The sequence below is a fragment of the Myodes glareolus genome, chromosome 22, assembly GCF_982192425.1.
Source record: "Myodes glareolus chromosome 22, mMyoGla1.1, whole genome shotgun sequence".
NCBI classification, from domain to species: domain Eukaryota; kingdom Metazoa; phylum Chordata; class Mammalia; order Rodentia; family Cricetidae; genus Myodes; species Myodes glareolus.
Window position 1 is genome coordinate 11,269,119 of NC_142047.1, and position 19,814 is coordinate 11,288,932.

Sequence of the window (19,814 nt, forward strand, 5' to 3'; positions counted from 1 at the left end):
GGTGGCAATTTTTGAAAACTTTAATAGACACTACTCTTACTGACTACCATGCTAATCAATATTCTTGAACATCTCTTTGGTCTTCCCTATAAAGGTTCCATTTGTAGTTGGGTAGATGGCTCAGTCAGTAAAGCGTCTGCATGGCAAGTATCCAAACATGAGCTTGGATCCCCAGCACACACATGAAAAGGCAGGTACGGTGCTGCCCTTAAGTGGCAGAAACATTTGGATCCCTGAAGCTCATTAGGCAGCCAGCCTAGTCAAATCAGTGAGCTCCAGGTTTAGTGAGGGATTTTGTCTCAAAAATAAAAGATGGTGGTCAATTGAGAAAAGAAACCCAGCCAGGGATGGTGGCACACACCGTTAACTCTAGCACTTGGGAGGCAGAGTCACACAGTTCAAGTCTAGTCTGGTCTACAGAGTGAGTTTTGGGACAACCAGGGCATCACAGAGAAACCTTGTCTTGGAAAGGTGAGAGATAGAGAGGGAGAGAGCTAGCAAATGAGAGAGAGGGAGAGAGAGAGACAGAGACAGAGACAGACAGAGAGACAGAGAGAGACAGAGAGACAGAGACTGTATCTTGGAAAGAAGAGGAAGCGAGGGGGAACACCAACATTGACCTCTGACCTTTACATGCACATATATACACATGTGTACACACTTAGATACAAACAAGCACACTCATACGCACGCAATGAATTCTCCATTTTGTCCCTTAAAGATCTCACTCCTACCTTAATGTGCTAGCAACCAGGTCATGTGTTTCTTTTTTACTTCCTTCCATTCCTCCACTCGCAGAACCAAAGTCCAGGGAGCTTAGATGCAACTGCTGGCTTCTCAACACTCTTGGGGTTTCTGCCATCCCCGAGAAGAGGGAACAGGAAGTTAGGACGAGAAAGCACACTGAGGAGCAGTAAAGAGCATTTTGCAGGCGGACACCACCACACCACACCACAGACAGAACAGCAGAGTGCGTGCAGAACTCTGTTTGAAGAGCTCATTTCTGATGCCCCCTCCCCCAGGACTTTCTGCTGCCTGCTTCTCTTCCACAGTCACTCTGCTGGCCTGGCAACCCAGCATCATTATGTAAAACGTTCTGGGAATCTCACAGCCAGTTCCCAGCTTCCCGAGTCTAGCCCCCAAGCATTATTCATAATGCTAATGTCATCACTCTGAGCCAATTGCACTCCCATAATGCCCTTCAAGCAGAGAAGAAAAAAAAAGTCTAGAGAAACATCTGTCCCACAGAACTCAAAGGTTGACAACCTTATCGCAGCTCCCAGCTGCGTAGCTTCAGAGGTGTCACCTCTTCATTGGTTCTTTCAGAGTTTCCCAGGCGTGCCTTCCAGCTTGTGATGTTATTAGGACGTTCAGCATCCACTACAGGAATTCATCAAACTGGCGCAATACAGCTGGGGTCAGAATTCAGTAGCTCGGTTGGTATCGCGCTTGCCTAACACGCGTGATGCCCTGGGCTGAATCCCAACACGACACGGACTGGGTGTGGTGGGACACTCCTATAATTCCAGCACTCAGGGTGGATGCAGGTGAATCCGGAGTTCAGAGTCATCCTTGGCTACACAAGTGGTATACATGCTTGCCTCATGCAAAGAGCCCTAGGTTCAAGCCCCAGGACCGAAAACCAGGCATGGTGGCCCACACCTGTGATCCCAGAACTCAGGAAATGGAGGCAGGAGGATTGAAAGTACAGGGTCATCTTCGACTTTATAGCAAGGATAAGGTCAGCCTAGACTATATGAGATTCTGTAAAATGAAGAAAAGAAGGGAAGGAGGGAGAGAGGGAGATAGGAGGGGAGAGAGGAGGGAGGGAATCAGTGGAGAAAGGGTATTATTAACGCAGAGGGCAGAACGCTTGTCTACGGATAGTGAGGTACAGTTTTCTTAGCCAAAAACATTATTTTTTTTCAAGGAAGGATTTCTCTGTATAACAGCGCTGGCTGTCCTTGAACTCATTCTGTAGACCAGGCTAGCCTCAAATTCGTTGAGATTCACCTGCTTCTGCCCCCCAAGTGCTAGGATTAAAGGCGTAAGCCACCACCCAGCTCAAAGTCAATTTTTTATAGCTAGAAATTTTGTGTCTGCTCCTGGTCTTCAGTGGTTGGTTTTCTTTTTCAATCACCAGTTTGGTTAAAAGACCTTCCCATCAGGAAACTATTCCCCACAATCCAAGTGTGTGACCGAATCTAGAAATGTATTCTATGTCTACAGGTTCCCAGCCATCTAATATGGTCAATTATCTGCCAAAGCCAAAGAAATCCTTAGAGTACACTATGCATGATCCTGCTTTTCAGACCGACTGCATGAAATGCACTTGTATTTTGACAAACTTAGCTGGAAGGAAATAACTTAAATCAGAAGGAGGCTTGGTTTAAAACTCTATTGTCTGTGTGGCTAGTACTTTTTTCTAGATGATTCTAGAAACAATAAATATGATTCTTGAGGGTGTCTACTCTGGAAGTTGTTTTTACCCTTCTTCATCAATCACCATGAGACCCCGAGGGTCTACTGAAAAGCATTTCCCTGGAACAGAGCCGGGAAAGGGAACACTAAGAACTTGGGTGAATTGCTCTAACTTCGCATGTGACCGAGCTGTTAGAGCACCTGGTTCTAGGGTCTCAACCCAAGACCAGTGTGGAACATTCTCTCCGAGACTCTTGATAATACACTAGAGATGACTTGTGGTGAGACAGTACAGGATCAAAGTTTCAAAATTCAAACAACTTGGAGATGCAGAGTGCCTGCTTAGCATGGAGGGAGCATGGGTTCAGACTCCACCACCGTATGAACAGAGCATGCTAACACACGCCAGTCATGCCAGCACTTAGGTGACAGAGGCAAGAAAGTCAGGAGTTTAAAGTCATCCCTGCTTACATGGGAAGTTCAGGGCTAGCCTGGGCTGCAGTAGACCATGTCTTTTAAAAAAATAGTATTTGCCACACAAACATCAAGACTTGAATTCAGGTCATCAACATCCACACAAAAGCCATTTATGGTAGCTATAATATCATTGCTGTGCAGACAGGCGGTTCCCTGGTGCTCACTGGCCAGTCAGACTTGCCAGTCATTAAGCTCCAGGTTCAGCTGAGAGACCCTGTGTCAAAAAATAAAGTGGAGAGCAATTGAGGAAGACACTTGAACCTGGGGCCTTCACAAGCAACCAGACATGCCTGTACCACACTCATATTAACATACATACACATCTGGGGGGACACCCTAAGGAAAGGAGAGAAGAAGAGAGGAGAGGGGAAGGGAGGGGAGGGATGGTAGGAGGAGAAGGGGTGAGGAGAGAAGAGGAGGGGGGGAAGGAGAGGGGAAGGAAGGGGAGGGGGAAGGAGTGGAGAAGAGAGGAGAGAAGAGGAAAAAGAAAGGGAGGGGAAGGGAGGGAGGGGAGGAGAGAAGAGGGGAGAGCAGAGGGAAAGGGAGGGATGGTAGGAGGAGAAGGGGAGAGGAGAGGAGGGGAAGGAAGGGGAGGGGAGGAGAAGGAAGGGAGGGGAGGGAGGGGAGGAAAGAAGAGGGGAGAGAGGAGGGGGAGAGGGGGAGGGGAGAGATGGTAGGAGGAGAAGGGGAGAGGAGAGGAGAGGAGAGGAGGAGAGGGAAAAGGAGGGGAGGGGAGAAAAGAATAGGGGAGAGGAGAGGAGGGGGAAAAGAAAGGGAAGGGAGGGGATTTAAAATTTCCCTTTAAAATTCGGGAAAAAGCTGAGTCAGACCTTGTCAAAAGCCTCCCTGAAACCTGAGAGCATGTAGCAACATGAGTTTTTCTTTTAAAAAACGTACACAGCAACTTTTATCCTAAGATCTCAAAGTATTCTGCAAAAGTAAAGTTGCTTAACATCCCTTAGAGGGCCAACCATCCAGTGCTGCCAGAGCCTCCAAATCAGCGCCCTAACCTCTGTACTACTGACACCAGGACCTAGGGAAATGCTTGTCATGTGGGTCACAGTGGCTGTCTGTGCACTGAGGGCTGTCTGGCAGCATTCCAGACTTCTCCCCACTCAGGTTTGTGACGCAGGAAAATGTCTCCACCTACAGCCAAAGATCCTCCGAGATATGGAAGGGACAGAGGGAGTTCCAGCTGAGAGCCACTGTTCTCCATTAGAATCAGCATGTGCGAAGCCATTAGTAGTTCTATACATCATCACCTGGTCAAACTGCAGTCTCAAGATGACAAAAAAAAAGTCATGACTCCCGTGTGTCAATAGAACCGACGCTACACCCTCCCTTCGGGGGACTTCTCTCTGTGACTGTCCCTGAGTCCTCACTCACTCCTGAGACAGGGTAACTCTGAGGTCACAGCCACAAGGACTTGTCAGTCTAGATTCTGCCTCATGCTGCACTGGACAGCCAGGCGAGTTGTGTCCCTCTGATCAGTGTGTTCCCTCAGGGAGGAGTATGAGCATTCTGAGCCTAGATCCTCTCTGATTTGCATGACAGTCTGCCACAGGCTGAGGGATCTAGGAAGGGAGACTTGTTGATTTTGCTGTCTCTTCAACCTGTCAACCACTATGTTTGTTAATCTGTTTATTGATTTACTTGCAGTGCGTCTTTGGAACTAACTTGCAACATGCACGTTAACTGATTGATTTAAGCAGAACGTTCCATTTGCATAGAAACGTTTATTGGATGTGCCCATGCTTGCCTCGCAATGGACTGTAAACTGCCTGCTACTCCCTCTCCTTTGTTCGCATCAGCATGTGAACTTGATGATCCCTTCCCTGAGTCACTTAAAGCAGGTAAAGATTAGCTTGAGCAATAAACCAACTCAAGCATTATGGGAATAGAGACAGGTGTAACCCCCCCCCCCCCCGCCCCCTCCTGACAGAAGAACTAATGCATATTCATTCGGAGACACAGGCAATCAGGGGCTTAAAGGGAAGCAGCTAGTTCGACATTCACAGTTTTTGTTCCCATGATACTTCAAAGAATTAGGTTTTCAACTATACTGTCCCCCAGAGTGTGTGTGTGGGGGGGGGGCGAATGTAGTAGAAGGTGCTCTAAATTTAGGATCAAAATTGAGGCTCAGACAGTAGCATGCTTGCCAAATAAGGATGAGGACCTGAACTTGGATCTCTAGAGCCTACAGAAAAGGCCAGGGGTGATGTCATGTGGCTGTGACCCCAAGACGAAGCCGGTGGAGACAGAAGAGTCTCTGGCACACACCAGGCAGCAAGGCTTTCCAGATAAGTGTGTGAAAGAACCAACCTGTCTCTAAGAAACAATGCTGGAGAGTGACAAAGACACATGCCAACCTCAGCCTTCAACATCCATGTGCATACACACGCACACACACGCACACACGTGCACCCACACACACACACACATGCACACACACATTGGTTGTCCCATGTTCCAGTTGTGTATCTTGGAGTGTGTTACAGCAAGCGGCTGCACGAGGTGACAGGGTTGGTCTGAAGCTGCACAGCCAGCACTTACCCGCTTGTCAACCTTGATTCGAGTCACTGACCTCAAAACCCTCAACAGTTTGCACACCACTTCGCTGCCATCGCTCACCCACAGCCTCTGTTTTATACGAAGAGGGGGCATGAATAAACAAGCTAACAGGCTTCCTCCTGAAATATAGCAATTAATAGGAATACCCAAAGAAAATGGTGTTGATACGCCATGTAACCTAGCAGAATATATACGACTTATAACCAACAAGATTCTTAAGAAAGAGTTAATATAAAATTTGAGACAGGAGCAAGTCTGAGCATGTCTATTGGGGCCTCCCCTTCTTTTTGACTGTTAAATTCCAGGGGCCAAACAGAACAAGGGCTTGTCTGAGGATCTGGTGGGAGACTGTGTTCTGATGGGAAGAAACCAAAAGATCAGACAATGGCTATCCCAGAGTATGGAAGAAGAGAAAGAACTCACTAACTTCACGGGAAATGAAGGTTAGCAGGTGTGGTGGTGCACGCCGTCAGTCCAGCACTTGGGAGGCAGAGGCACGTAGCTCCCTGTGAGTTTGACGCCAGTCTGATTTACACAGTGGAGACCCCGTCTCAAAGAAGGAAAAGAAAAGGAGATGTTTTCTTTTGAGCACTTGATTATTTCAACATATCGGGTGGAAATAATGTTTTTACTTTATGGATTGAAAAGGTTGCTTTTCCAGAAGAGAACGTTGGAGACACAGAGGGAAGTATCCAAGGTCAGCTAAGACTTGCCTGACTGCATCCGACCCCCTCAGAAGCACCAGGCTGTGGGCCAGCAGCATGCAGATGCTTCCTCCCCATGGGATAATGAGGGTCTACAGCACTGAGACACTGGGGTGGCACAGTCAGAACAGAGAAGCTCAGTGGTGCCTCTGCTGTCCACAGCATGTCTCCAGGACTCACTTGTGATGCTTCTTGAGGACCAGCCATCTCTAGTACAGGAAGGTTTCCCTTCTGGTCCCATGTGGGTGACCCCACTAAGCATGCTCTACATTCTCACATCTGTCCCTGTGGTACATAAACTAGCACTGAAGTTTGAAATGACCTCTGTGTCACCATCATTTCTCAGTGACCTGAGAAAGACTTGTACTCCCCTTGACTAGATCACTCCCCCCACCAGTATTCCCCCAACACATAGGCATCCTCCCCAGGAGGTAAGCAAAGAATTAAGAGAAAAATTGATGAGTTAAAAGTATTCATTACAGACTCAAAGCTAAAGAGAAATTCCTTTTTTTCCTGGATTATCTTTTGCTCTCTTCCATGAAAGCAAATAATTGAGGTTAACCTGAATCTCAAGCCTTACAACATCTCTGAAAGCAGGTATTAGTCTATTTTTATAGATGATGAAAAATTTAAGTCTCAGAGGTTAAGTAGCTTGCCTCAGGCTGTGCAACAAGTTGCTGCCAGGATTCGGGCTCCTCGACCTCACTTACCTTATGTATCAGCAACTGGAGATGATGGGAATATACCGTCCCTTTCAAGGCATGAAGTAACCCGTGAGAAATTTGGGCTCAGGCATCCAGCCCACATTTCATCAGCTACCTCTGCTGAAGGTCACACCCTACTCTTCCTTATACCACAGTTTCCCAGCCCCTGTCAATGTATGGACTCATTGCCTTAAGAATAATATTGACATCTGTCCAAACTTCTTGGCATTGCAAAGGCAAAGTAAAAACAGGAAAACGAGATATGAGATTCATTTCATGGTCAACACTTTAGACCCATGCTCGAATCTATGCATTGCCAATAATAAACATTACAAGGCTGGAGAGAGCACTCAGTGTACTTAAGTTGTTTTCTTTGCAAGCACGAGGACCCGTGTCCCATCTATAGAACCCACGGGCAATAAAAGGGAAGGGGGGTGAGAGAGGTCCTTGTCACCAATCCTGAGGGCCTGAGTTCAATCTCTAGGATTCACATAGTAGGAGAAACCCTAGTCCCACAAATTGTCTTCTTACTTCTACAGTAATACCCTTGAATGCATGCTTCAGACACTTTTATGTGTCCACTCGCAGCACACACACACTAATGGTTTGGTTTGGTTTTAAAGAAAAGGGCAGGTATGATGGTATACTCATGTAACATCAGCCCCAAAGAGGCAGGTTCCTTGCACTGGTAGCAAGTCAATTCACCTGACTCAGCAATCCAGGCCCATCAAAGACCCTGTCTCAAGAAAACAAAGTGGATGTCTTCCAAGAATTACAGCCAGGGTGATCCTCAGGCCTCCACACACATGCACAGACTTGTGCACCCACATGTATATGCATACACACACACCACCACAACAACAATAAAGATGACTGGTAAGCTCTGATTTCGTTAGTTCTGATTTAGAAGATAGAAAACTTTATTCCTATTTAGCCCAGAAAGAAGTTGAGAAACCACTAAGCAGCTCGTTCAAGGTTACTGTCCTGGTAAATTCTAGAACCTGGACTCTAACCTCAGACTCTAGCCTTCAGTCATGCTCTGCCTGAGTGTGTATAGTAGAAGACAGCTGTCGTGCATGTTTCTTTATACATATTAGATGTCGATCGGAAAGACACAGACTGCGAAATCCACATGGGTCCAGCACACAGAACCCCCGCCACTGTCCCTAGTGCTCCCACTAGTGTCCCTAGTGCTCAGAACTGTCCCACTTCATGTGTCAGCCGTCCCACCACTGTGACAACAGCTTCGGGGAGAAAGGTTCGTTTGGGCTCACGGTTTCAGAGGGTTCCATTCACAGTCAGCTCCATTTTACTGCCTCAAAGGAGCGAGGGAACATGCTCGCAGATACTGCTTCTACTCACAGCAAGAACAGCTGGCCCAGTCTCCTTTCCCAGAGCCCTGCCCGAGTCCTCCTGGGGAGTCTAAGGCTCCGGGAACGCTTTCATAAAGAGGCAACTTCAGGCTCCTCTCAGTGACGTGGAAAGAAAAACAGTTTACTTCCCTCCTCAGAGGTCCAAGGAAAAGAAAACATCTTTCAGAAGCTCCCTACACACACACACACACACACACACACACACACACACACACACACACACACTTCGGTTTCCTCCGTCCCATTTTATTTTGTTTGTTTGTTTGTTTTATGTGCCCCAGGCTGGCTTTAAACTTACTTTATAACTGAGGATGACCTTGAGGTTCTGACCACCCCTTCTCCCTGCTGAGGCTGATGTTCCAGGTGTACAGCACCCCATGCAGCTGACGTCATGCAGGGGTTACATCAGAGCTTTCTGCAAGCTTGGCAGATGACCTACGGAGCCCCGTCTCCCCCTGCGCTCTCTGTTTGGATGACCTAATTGTTGACCTAACTTTCGGTGGAGAAGTAAGGTCAGATTAAATATGCCCTTCATGAAGATTGCTACATTTTATAAAAAACACTTAGCAGAAAAGTAATAGAATTTACTAAAAGGTTGTGTGGAAACTGTTCATCTTCCCAGAGAATCGTCCACAGAAGTAATCAACACACTGACATGAGCATCTCTCTCTTTCTCTCTCTCTCTCTCTCTCTCTCTCTCTCTCTCTCTCTCTCTCTCTCTCTCTGGAGACTCATGGTTTGAAAGTGCTTTTAACCATGCAAATTAGAGCAGCTAAAGTTAATTCTATCAAACATTTGATGCTTGTTAGAATAACCTTTTTTCTCCCACCTCAAGCGACATCGAACTGAGGGAACAGACACATGGCTACATAAAGTCTTAGGAGTTGCGACACAGAGTATTTTTTTCTTGGAACGTGTCACAGGCTGGAGCCTTTAGGGAAAATGTCCCCAAAGTGATGAATTCTTGTTCCAAGATGCCTTGACTGATGAGCAGAAACTGTCTGAGGAAGAAGGGAAATACAGCATGCCTGGCAGGACCCGGGCAGAGTTCTTTGGAAAGTCAAAAGAAATTTGCCAAGCCCAGAGAAGCCAGGCCTCCTCAGTCACAGCAGGTCCAGTTCCGGGGCCGTGCCCAGGACTGCTCTGGAAAGGCTGTGCTCCAGCTGGCAGCAGACCAAAGGCTGTTTCTCCTTGTGTAGCTCTGGGGCTCCCCTGAGAGAGGCACTCAGCCACTCAGCTTCAGGGCACTGTGGCCGAGCAGAAAATGCCAGCATGAATGGCCCTCCTATGCCCTGCTTTGTAATGTGAGCCGTTATTCCAGAATTCAAAACGAGAACAAAGAGTCAGGCAAGAAACAGAATATTCACGGAAAGCGCTCTTAGCTTCTTGAAACCTCGCTATTGTAAGAGCCATGGCAGCTGCTGCATGGTAGTGTCTTCAGGAGAGGACAAAGTGGTCAGACCCAGGAACTCTCAACATTATGGCCTGCACAGGACCGCACAACCTGCTGACGTGGTGAGGAGAAAGTTCACAAGTCCACAGACTTAGCCGAGTAGCTACAGGCAGTTAAAGGCTTCTGAAGGAGAGAGAATTTGTTTTCTTAGGGATCTTTAGTGGTCACCCCTAAATATAAGCACATACAGTAACACTAATTGGACTGAATAGGTTGCGGTGTGTGTGTGTGTGTGTGTGTGTGTGTGTGTGTGTGAACAATAATTGTAGAAGAAGGAGAGGTCATGAGCTTGACAGGAAGTGACGGGGACATGGCAGGAGCTGGGAGAAAGGGAAGGAGGGAAAGGATACAGATACTGTGTACTCCTGAATGAAATTCTCAAATTAATTTCGAAACAAAACATAGAACACTACATTCTTGGGTTTATTGAGTGGGGTGGTGTTTTAGGGACTGGATCTTATGTAGCCCAAACCGGCCTCCAATTCCATGTGTATAGACCAGCAGTTCTTAACCTGGGGGTCGTGACCCCTTTTGGTGGGGGTCAAACAACCCTTTCGTCGGGGTTGCATTTCAGATCTCCTGCATGTCATATATTTACATTATGATTCTTAACAGCAGCAAAATTGCAGTTCTGAAGTAGCAACAAAACAATATTGTGATTGGGGTTCACGACAACAGGAGGAACTGTATTAATGGTTGAAGGATTAGGAAGATTGAGAACCACTGGTATAGAGGACAATCCTGAATTTCTGGCCCCCTATCTTCTACCTTGTGAGTCATGGTTTTACAGTGTACCCCATCATGCTCAGTTTGTGCAGTGCTGGGATCAGAGCCCCGGTTCTGTGCACGCTAGCAAGCACTCCGCCAACTGCAATACATCCTGGTCCCCTATTGCTATATTTTTTCACATTATCCCTGAAAGACTGGGACTATTGCTTCCTCTGTGTGTGTGTGAGCATATCTGGGGAAGCAAAGCCCTGGACCCAACATCACAGGGCACCAGCAGAGGGCTGGAGCCTGTTGTACTCCAAAATAAGCATCCTTACCAGGTCTCTCTACCTACAGAAAGGCAGTAAGTTCATATCGACACTCCGCTTTGCAGCTCACTGAAGCCCTTCAGTAACCGAGCACCCAAGGAATAGTGTACAGGGATTCTACAGGGTCAAAGGAATTCCCCTCATCAGGGCCTTGAACGGTTTGCAAAAGCAGTGGGTTTGCAAGCTTCCTACCTCCCAGCTAACGCCTGAACCCCGCCTCAGAGCAATTCTCTGAGCTTGCAGTATCCTGGTGCTCCTCTCTGCTACTAAGGTCAGGACTATATGTTTCTGCCAGACTCTTTTCCTCTGTAGAGGAAGAAGAAGAAGCCCAGCCACGTGTGATAGCTCACTCTTTTAAATCTCAGCACTAGGGAGGGAGAGACAGGGAAGTCACTATCAACACAAACAGGTCAAATTGAAAGCATTTAATATTTCCATTTCTTTCACAGAAGAATGAACACTAGCAAACCAATAGAGTTAAAGGCTTACATGACTTGCTCAAATTCTATGTCTAAAGTGTTTATCTTATAAAAGTTTTTATTTAATAAGCTGGATAATAAATACATGCCTGTGGTTCCCAGGGATCAGCTGTAGGGGGATTATGAGGTTGATGCTTGCTATCCTCGGCTAACTATGCATTGTTCATATATAAATGTGTGTGTGTGTGTGTGTGTGTGTGTGTGTGTGTGTGTGAGAGAGAGAGAGAGAGAGAGAGAGAGAGAGAGAGAGAGAGAGAGAGAGAGAGATGGGAGTTCCCTCTGTATTCTGTGGTTACCATTAATAAGTAAAGAAACTGCCTTGGCCTGTTGATAGGGCAGAACTTAGGTAGGCAGGGAAAACTAAGCAGCATGCTGGGAGAAAGGAGGCAGAGTCAGAGAGAAGCCATGTAGCCCTGCCGGAGACTGACGCCAGAACTTTAGCCAGTAAGCCACAGCCACATGGCCATACACAAATTACTAGAAATGGGTTAAGTTAATATGTATGAGTTAGCCAATAACTAATTATTATTATTAGCCAGAACTAATGTGCCGAGTAGTGATTTGATTAATACAGTTTCTGTGTGATTATTTTGGGGATAAGCAGCCAGGAACCAATAAGTGGCCTCCTCCAACATGTATATCTATGCATATATGTCTATATGTATGGAATAAGGCATATATAATTATATATTATGCATTATAAATATTATCTACATATAAGGGTTAGATATACTATATATGAAATCCATATATAGGGTAGAAAATGGAATTTTATATATAATTAAATATAGTATATATATATAATTACTATACATTATATTTGATGCATATATACACCTACATATATCATTAAATTGTATAAGTCAGAAAATCACTTTAACATTTTATAATAGTCAAATGTGTCCTTTGTCCAAACATAGTCCTGAGGAAGGACTGTTAAATAGCTTGTCAATCCTGGGGGCGGGGGGGCGCTTAGCACCCAAATACACTCAGCTAATTTAGCTATGCTACTGAGAAACAGAAGGAAAAATGTTAATTTTCTGAATATGTAGGGCTTTTAAGACAGGGTCTCAACCTATGGTGTGGGATGACCTGGGACTCGCTATGCACCCAAGGCTGGCCTCAGACTCCCAGGCTCTAGGACCATAGCCATGGACCCTCATGCTCAGCTTGAGACACTTTCAAAGCACACATTACATGAAGTGCTCAGAACTTAGTAGTAATGAAAATTGCTCGTGTGTGTTTAAAAACTACTATACTCTTCAAAGCAGAATACAGAGACCCCTTCCCAGTGCAGAAGGCCAAGTTTGCTTCTGGCAACACTTGGAAGAAGAAGGAGACAGGAACCAGAGTAACGGGAAAAGAGAAAAAAAAAAAAGGTGAGGACTCAGAAAGTCCTGGTGTCACCTCACCTGTATCCTTCCCTAATACGGGAGCAGAGGCCACCTACACAGGGGACAGACTTGGCGGCGACGGCAGAAAAGATGATTGTTGCAGAGTCTTGCTCCTCTAGAGCTGTTTCTCAGTCATACCCCTTAACTTTCTTTCCCAAAGCCTCCAAGCTGTTCGGACTTCCAGGCATGGCATACCCAAGCCTCAGCCTCCCCCCACTAGTTGGGCACCATTGTGTCTCAAAGCCAGTTCAGAGCACGACTTTCTTCACACGTCCTTCTGGTCCTTTCTGAAGAACCACGTTCTCCTCACGGGAGGCACCCAGGTACCGCCTTCTTATTGACTAGGTGGGCCCTATGCAACAGGGTCTTGAGCTCTGTGCTTTTCTCTTCCCGTTAGAACTCCCATCACAAAAGGACCCCTGCCTTTCCATACTTCTATCTTTAGCAAGATCTCACAGCATTGGCGCATAGATGTTCAATAAGCGCGTCTCCCATTGGAAGCGAGAAGAAAACTGTAGGCTAGAAAAGAGAACTGATCTTGTTCTATTCATTCTATGCCCTTCTTTCTCTCTTGGAGAATGGGGAAAGGGTAGGTTTTAAATGCTCACTGTCTTCTCAGACTCAGCCCTGCCTTCCTTGGACTATGCAGTGTCTCGTTCTCGGGAGTTCTCTTCCACATATCATGGGCCCAGCCTGATACGGCAATATCCATCCAGAGGGCTGACAGTGAATGTAGGCGTGTCTAGTCTGTGAATCAGGGCCATGTGCAGGCAAAGAGCACTGTGAATGCTGTTTTAAACTCACTTAAAACATTATAGGGCAGGAGTGGTTGATCTGTAGCTCAGATGTATAATTTTGAAGAGTGAACTTGTAGATGGCAACTTCATTCCACAACGACAAAAGGAGGGACACCCTGGTAGGCGGATGCTCTCTGTGCAACAGGCTACCGGAACCGGGCCCCCCAGACTGCTTCCTGCCATGCTAATTTGCTCAGTGGACTTGAAGGATCCATCTCTGCATTAAGTCTTTCTGTCATGTATTGATTATTTTCCTTGTGACTTGCTATCGAATACCTGATGAGAAGCAACTTAGGGAAAGGGGGTTTATCAGGGCTTAGAGTGTGGGGAGATGCAACCCATCAAGGATGCAAGGCATGGGAGCAGGAGATCACTCTTCACATGACTTTCACAGCCAGGAGCAAGTAGCTGGGGGAGGGGGAGAGAGACTTCTCTTATATCTGTAGACTTTGGACCACATAGATCTAAGGCTTGATAGCCCCTTCGGGAAATAAAACAGAATAGCCTATGCTTTTAATCTTGCCCAAAACGTGTCAGGTAGCAACCAGAAAAGATTTTTTTCCCCATGCTATTTTAAATGTTACCCAATCATCCCTGGGGCATTTTACAAAGCAATTTCGTAGTTTGCACTATAGATGGAGTATTTTGCCATTCCCCAGCCTCACCCATTCTTCAGTCAAGGATCATTGTCCATCGGTGTCTAGGAGCCCAGCTTCCTTTGCTCCCGAACAGACTGGACTATTGCTGAGACGTCCCTCTGGGCCGAGGCAGTGCAGTTTCCAGAAGATGTTGGCTCCTTCTAGGGGTGATGTGAGGCTGAGGAAATGATGCCCTTGGCTCCACGATTCGGTCCCGGGCATTCCCAGACACTGTGTTCCGAAGCTGCTACCTCTTCTTTTCCCCACCATCCTGTGTACACAGAGCATCAAGGCTCAGACAGGTGTCTCTCTTGTGCTCCCCAGTCCTAGCGCATAAACTCCAGGGTCCACAGAACAGTCCAGCTTCTTTACCTAGGACCCATCTAGGTGCTGGGGTTTGACTGTGAAAGGCCCTCCATAGCTCGTGTGTTTTCGCCGTCGGTCCCCAGTGGGTGGCACTGCTTTGGAAGGTGGTAGAAACTTTAGGAGCTGTAGTCTCTCTAGTGAAAGTGGGTCGCTGGAGTGGGCTCACTTCCTGCCTGCTCTCTGACTCCCATCTACAGACCCAACGTGACCAAACACTTGGGACACCGGCCGTCCCGCCTTACTTGTCACAATGGACCACATCCCCTCAAACTTCCTGGAAGTCAAGCCAGTGCTTTTTTCTCCACAGTCGTTTCTTGTCGTATCAACAAGAAAAACAACTGACACACTAAAAGCAAAGTCCTGACTACGGCATGTTTCTTTTTCAGCTTCTTCATGTAACGATCTGAGTTTTCGTTGTCCACAACTTCTTGAACTTTTGGGGAACAGGACTGTGGGAAACTCAAGAAGGAGGTGGAGTATGCACAGCACATGCCCGGCATCTGTGAGGTCCTGGGTTCAACCTCTAGTACAGAGAAAGAACCAAAATAAGGGTGACAGTTGGAAGACCCGGCTGACAGGCTCACCGCTTCCGGTAGAAGAGAGCCGATTCTTCTCCAACTCAGAGTTTCCAGATCTCAGAGAGCACGAAGGAGGTCCCTGTATCTCACTAGGTAGCCCTGGCTGACCTCAAACTTGTAATTCTCCTGCTGCAGTGTTCTGAGTGTCGGGATACAGGCACGTGCCATCTGCTCTTCAGCTGCCGTACTTCTGCACATCCCAACTCCACCCCGAATCCACTGTGCCTGCATGTGCACACCTGTATCATATTCCACGCTACCTGTATCATATTCTACACTACCTGTATCATATTCCACGCTTCCCAGCCTCGGGACTTTTCTCTCGTGTTATTCCCTTAGTTACTCGGCACAGCACAGCAGGGACTGCCACTTTCTTACAGAATAATGAGAAAACCCCCACAGTTCCATCTCACTGTGCCATCACCGAACAGAGTACCCAATGCGAAAGAAGGAAAATCAGGGAGGTGGACATGGGAGGGGTAGACATCCATCTCTAATTCCCTTCGGTTGTCTACATTATGTCAGGAGGGAGGTGTTTTGCCAGCACCTCAGTGGGGAAGCAGTTAATTGTTGTGGGATATTTGTACACTGTGAAAGTGTATTACTTTGATTGGTGTAATAAAAAGCTGAATGGCCAATAGCTAGGCAGGAGATATAGGAGGAACTTCCAGGCACAGAGAGGATTCTGGGAAGAAGAAAGGTGGCGACACTAGCCCGTTTTGGAGGGAACAGGAGGTGCAAGATGGAAGAGAGAAAATTCTACACGGAGAAACATAGATTAATGTAAATAGGTTAGAATGAGTTATAAAAGCTAGCTGATGGAAGTCTAAGCTAAAGGCTGAGTTTTCATAATCAATATGTCTCCGTGTAATTATTTGGGAATTGGCTATGGGACAGAGAAAGACTTCTGACGCTAATCTTTGTGGAGGTGTCAATTCCCAGAAGCTCTCAGTAAGGCTTCCTGATAGAAGGAAAAATAGAAGACAAATAGGTCTCTCTCTTGTTTTCTCTCTCTCTCTTTCTCTCTTTTGAGACAGGGTTTCTCTGTGGAACAGCCCTAGGTATCCTGGAACTAACTCTATAGACCAGACTGGCCTCAAACTCATAGAGATCTGCCTGCCTACACCTCCCAAGTGCTAGGATTAAAGGTGTGCACCACCACTGCCTGGCTCTCTTGTTCTCTTTCCTCCTCCTCTTCTTCTGGTTTTTCTACACAGGGTTTCTTTATGTTGCCCTGGCTAATCTGGAACTCCTGCTATAGAGCAGGTTGGCCTTGAACTCAAAGACACCCCTCCCGAGTGCTGGTATTAAATGTGTGCACTACACTGTCTGGGCCCCCCCCACACACACACTTCTTTTTTTTCTCAAAACAGAGCTTTGCCCTGTAGCCCAGGCTGATGGCAATCCTCCATGAACTGCCATGGTTAGCTCTGTGCTGTTTAGTTCTCCAATCTTACTCTATTTGAAGAATTTGTAATCCATGGTTAAGACAGTAATGTCGTCACTGAACGAAGGGCTAAATGTGCAGACAGGCCTAAAAGTCTGAAAGTCTGGGGGCTGGAGGTGGAGCTGAGTTGGTGGAGTGTGTGCCGACTACGCTCAATGTCCCACTATGCACAATGTCCCAGGTTTAATCCTCAGAACCACATAAACTAGCCATAGTGGTAGATACCTGTAAACCCAGCACTTGAAGACAGGCAGAAGAATCCAAAGATTCAAAGTTGTCCTCTACTACATGGCAAGTTCAAGAAGAGCAAGGGACATATGAAAGCCTGTTTAAAACAGAAAAGGTAGTAATAGTGACCAAAAAAACCCCCAATAAATCAATATAGTATCAGGGAAGTCTGGTTCTCACTGAGTACATGGCTGTGAGCGCACCATTACTTCAGCTTTCTCGGTTTTCATGTCCTCAAGGGACTATGTAGACAGCACATGCTTTACTAGTCTCTGGGAAGAGCACACGTGGCCCTGGCTCAGTGATGGCAGCCCACACGGGGTGAGGCCTGAGATCTGCACATATCGCTGTGTGATTGGTGCCCCCTGGTATTGCTCAGCAATGCCTGTGGAGACCTTGGACTCTACGCTGGGAAGAAGTAAAAAGTTCGCACAAAGCAGAGTTAAGTTTTGTTTACTGCTGCCTGACAGAATATTTGGCGAAGAGGAGGAAACTCCATTTCTTTTTTCCTCCACCAAGGGGGTATAATGGCACGTTGCACAATTGACTTCAAAGAAGACTTGCATCTGTAATCTTGAACTTCTAAAGAGAAGACTCTGAAATAGTGAAGTTCTTTACACCGTAAGTTCACATCAGAAAAATGTCAGCTAAGATGCGTGTGTGTGTGCGCGTGCACACGTGCATGCACGTGCTCACGGGAAGGGAGTGAGTGAAGAAGTGTGTATATGTGTGAGTGTGGGGGGGATGGGGTGAGTGAAGAAGTGTATGTGTGTGTGTGTGTGTGTGTGTCTGTCTGTCTGTCTGCCTGTGCCAGAGGTTGACCTTGGGAGTCTTCTTCAATTATTCTCCACTTTATTTTTTGATATAGAGTCTCTCACTGAACTTAGAGCTCCAAAACTTAACTGTCTTGGAGATCCTCCTGTCTCTGCCTTCCCAGCACTGAGGATGAAGGAGCACACTCCCAGCACTGGGGATGAAGGAGCACACTCCCAGCTCTGGGGATGAAGGAGCACAGTCCAAGCTCTGGGGATGAAGGAGCACAGTCCCAGCTCTGGGGATGAAGGAGCACACTCTCAGCTCTGGGGATGAAGAAGCACAGTCCAAACTCTGGGGATGAAGGAGCACACTTTCAGCTCTGGGGATGAAGGAGCACACTCCCACACTAGGGATGAAGGAGCACACTCCCAGCACTGGGGATGAAGGAGCACACTCCCACACTATGGATGAAGGAGCACACTCCCACACTATGGATGAAGGAGCACACTCCCAGCACTGGGGAGGTATAGGCAGGATCAGGGTTCTAGAGCAGGCCCAGCTTCAGCTTCAAGAATTTGAAGCCATTCTGAGCAACATAAGACCATGTCTTCAATCGTTTTCTGAAAAACTAGGTTGTTTACAAGTCAGTTAATTCTGACTTTCTCATACAGGTTTGGATAAAGGGCAAGCTTAGTGCTTGACTTGCTGAGTTTAAAGATAGGCTCTGTCTCTCATTTCTCAGTTGACATGTGAGTTCCTCACAGATTAGTCACAAGACGTGCCAAGCTTTCTGTTTCCCTGGCCTGTTACACCTTGGCTGCTGAGCTCTAGAGTAATTTACAGCCACCCGCTGCAATGACCCCTCCTCTCCGTGTGACTAACAGGAAGGGAAGTTTGGCAGCAACTCTGCTCTAATGAATGAAAAATGCAAACCTTGCAAATCCTTCTGCAGCTCAATCCCCGAGAGACCTGATGCAGACACATTTCCAAGATGCAATTTATGCCTTCAGAGGTTCCTTGTAGACCACCCAAAACACACAGGCCTTATTAAAACAGGTTTATCAGCCAAGCAAACATAGTGATTTTTTTTTCTGAATAGAAGTGAGGAAGGAGCAGCAGGAGCCGCTGGCGGGAAGTGGCTAGGCCTAGATTATCACCCACACTGCGGTGGTACAGGAGGTCAGAGAACTGGCGCTCCTGCCCCTTGCTGCTCTTCCACACGGCCCCACAGGATCTTGAGGAACCGAGACTTCATTCTAGCTGTTTGTTTACACGGTGAGTTCCTGGTGGGGAGAAATCAGACATTCTCCCAGGAAACACTGCCTCTGAATTCACCTGTGTGCTAACTAGCTGTATGGGTTTGTTGTTAAGTTTCTTGTGGGCTTAAACTCAGTAGAGCAGAGAGGGTGGGAAGGTGCTGGATAGAAATCCTTCTGTTCTTAATGTATGGAAAACAAACTTCCCTAGAGCCGAGGGGCTCTACGGGCTCAAGAGTCAGCACTATAGAATGGAACTGTGTTACCTGATGTAGGACAAGGTTATGGCACAAGCCCAGGTTCCATGATTCAAAATCCTTGTGGTCATATCTCTTTCAGAATTTGGAATCTTTTAAGTTTTTGATTGTTTGGAGGGTTTGTTGTTGTTGCTTTTACCCACTTTCATAACGTAGCTCAGGCTGACCGGAACTCCCTAAGTGGGCCATGCTAGTCTTGAACTTGAAGTTCTCTTCCTGCCAAGTGCTAGAGTCACAGGTATGTACTACCATGCTCAACTTCATTCATGTTTTTATTTTTTGAGCTAGAGTCCTGGTAGGTAGTTCAGGCTGGTCTGGAACAGTCTGTGTAGCCCCAGTTGTCCTTGAACTCGCCAGGCTTCTGAGCGCCAGGTCTAAGGCACACATAACCGACATCTGGCTTCTCTCAGGTTTGTAGAAGATTCATACGGAGCATATGTTCTATAGCTAAGAGAAAATGGGCCCAAGCCTGTAATCAAATGGTCTTTCTGTTTGTTACTCATCTTTCTGCTCTTAGGGCAAAATACCCAAAAAATCAACTTAAAAGAGGAAAGACTTATTTTGGTTTAGGGTTTTGAAGGTTTTAGTCCCAAACTCTGCTGTTCTACCCACAGCGGGGTGGAACATGGTGGTGAGCTCACCTGATGACAGCTGGAAAGAACAAGGAGGAGAGAGAGGAAGAATCCAGCATCCCAAAGACCTAACCTCTTCCCATCTTACAGCCTAAATGTTCCCCTACCTCCCAACAACACCACAGACTAAGAACCAAACCTTGGACACATAGGTCTATGGAGGACACTTAGGACACTAACATTACAGTGTTAGCCAAGTATCCTTTATAGTCCCAAGATGAGGGAGGCAGAGCGAGTTCAAGAATA

General features: G+C 46.8%; 1 long non-coding RNA gene across 2 annotated transcripts in view; it reads right to left on the reverse strand.

Moving 5' to 3' along the window:
* Positions 1 to 1,406, reverse strand: part of LOC125408872 (uncharacterized) — a 33,895-nt gene extending 32,489 nt beyond the window's left edge. The window contains exons 1-2 of one of the 2 annotated variants that reach the window (XR_015735914.1): positions 1,267 to 1,406; positions 735 to 855 (exon numbers count right to left, since the gene is read on the reverse strand). This is a non-coding gene — a long non-coding RNA (uncharacterized LOC125408872). Of the gene's footprint in view, positions 1 to 734; positions 1,025 to 1,266 lie in introns of those variants that run through there. The other variant, XR_015735913.1, reaches the window with a different exon arrangement.
* Positions 1,407 to 19,814: the final 18,408 nt, after the last annotated feature.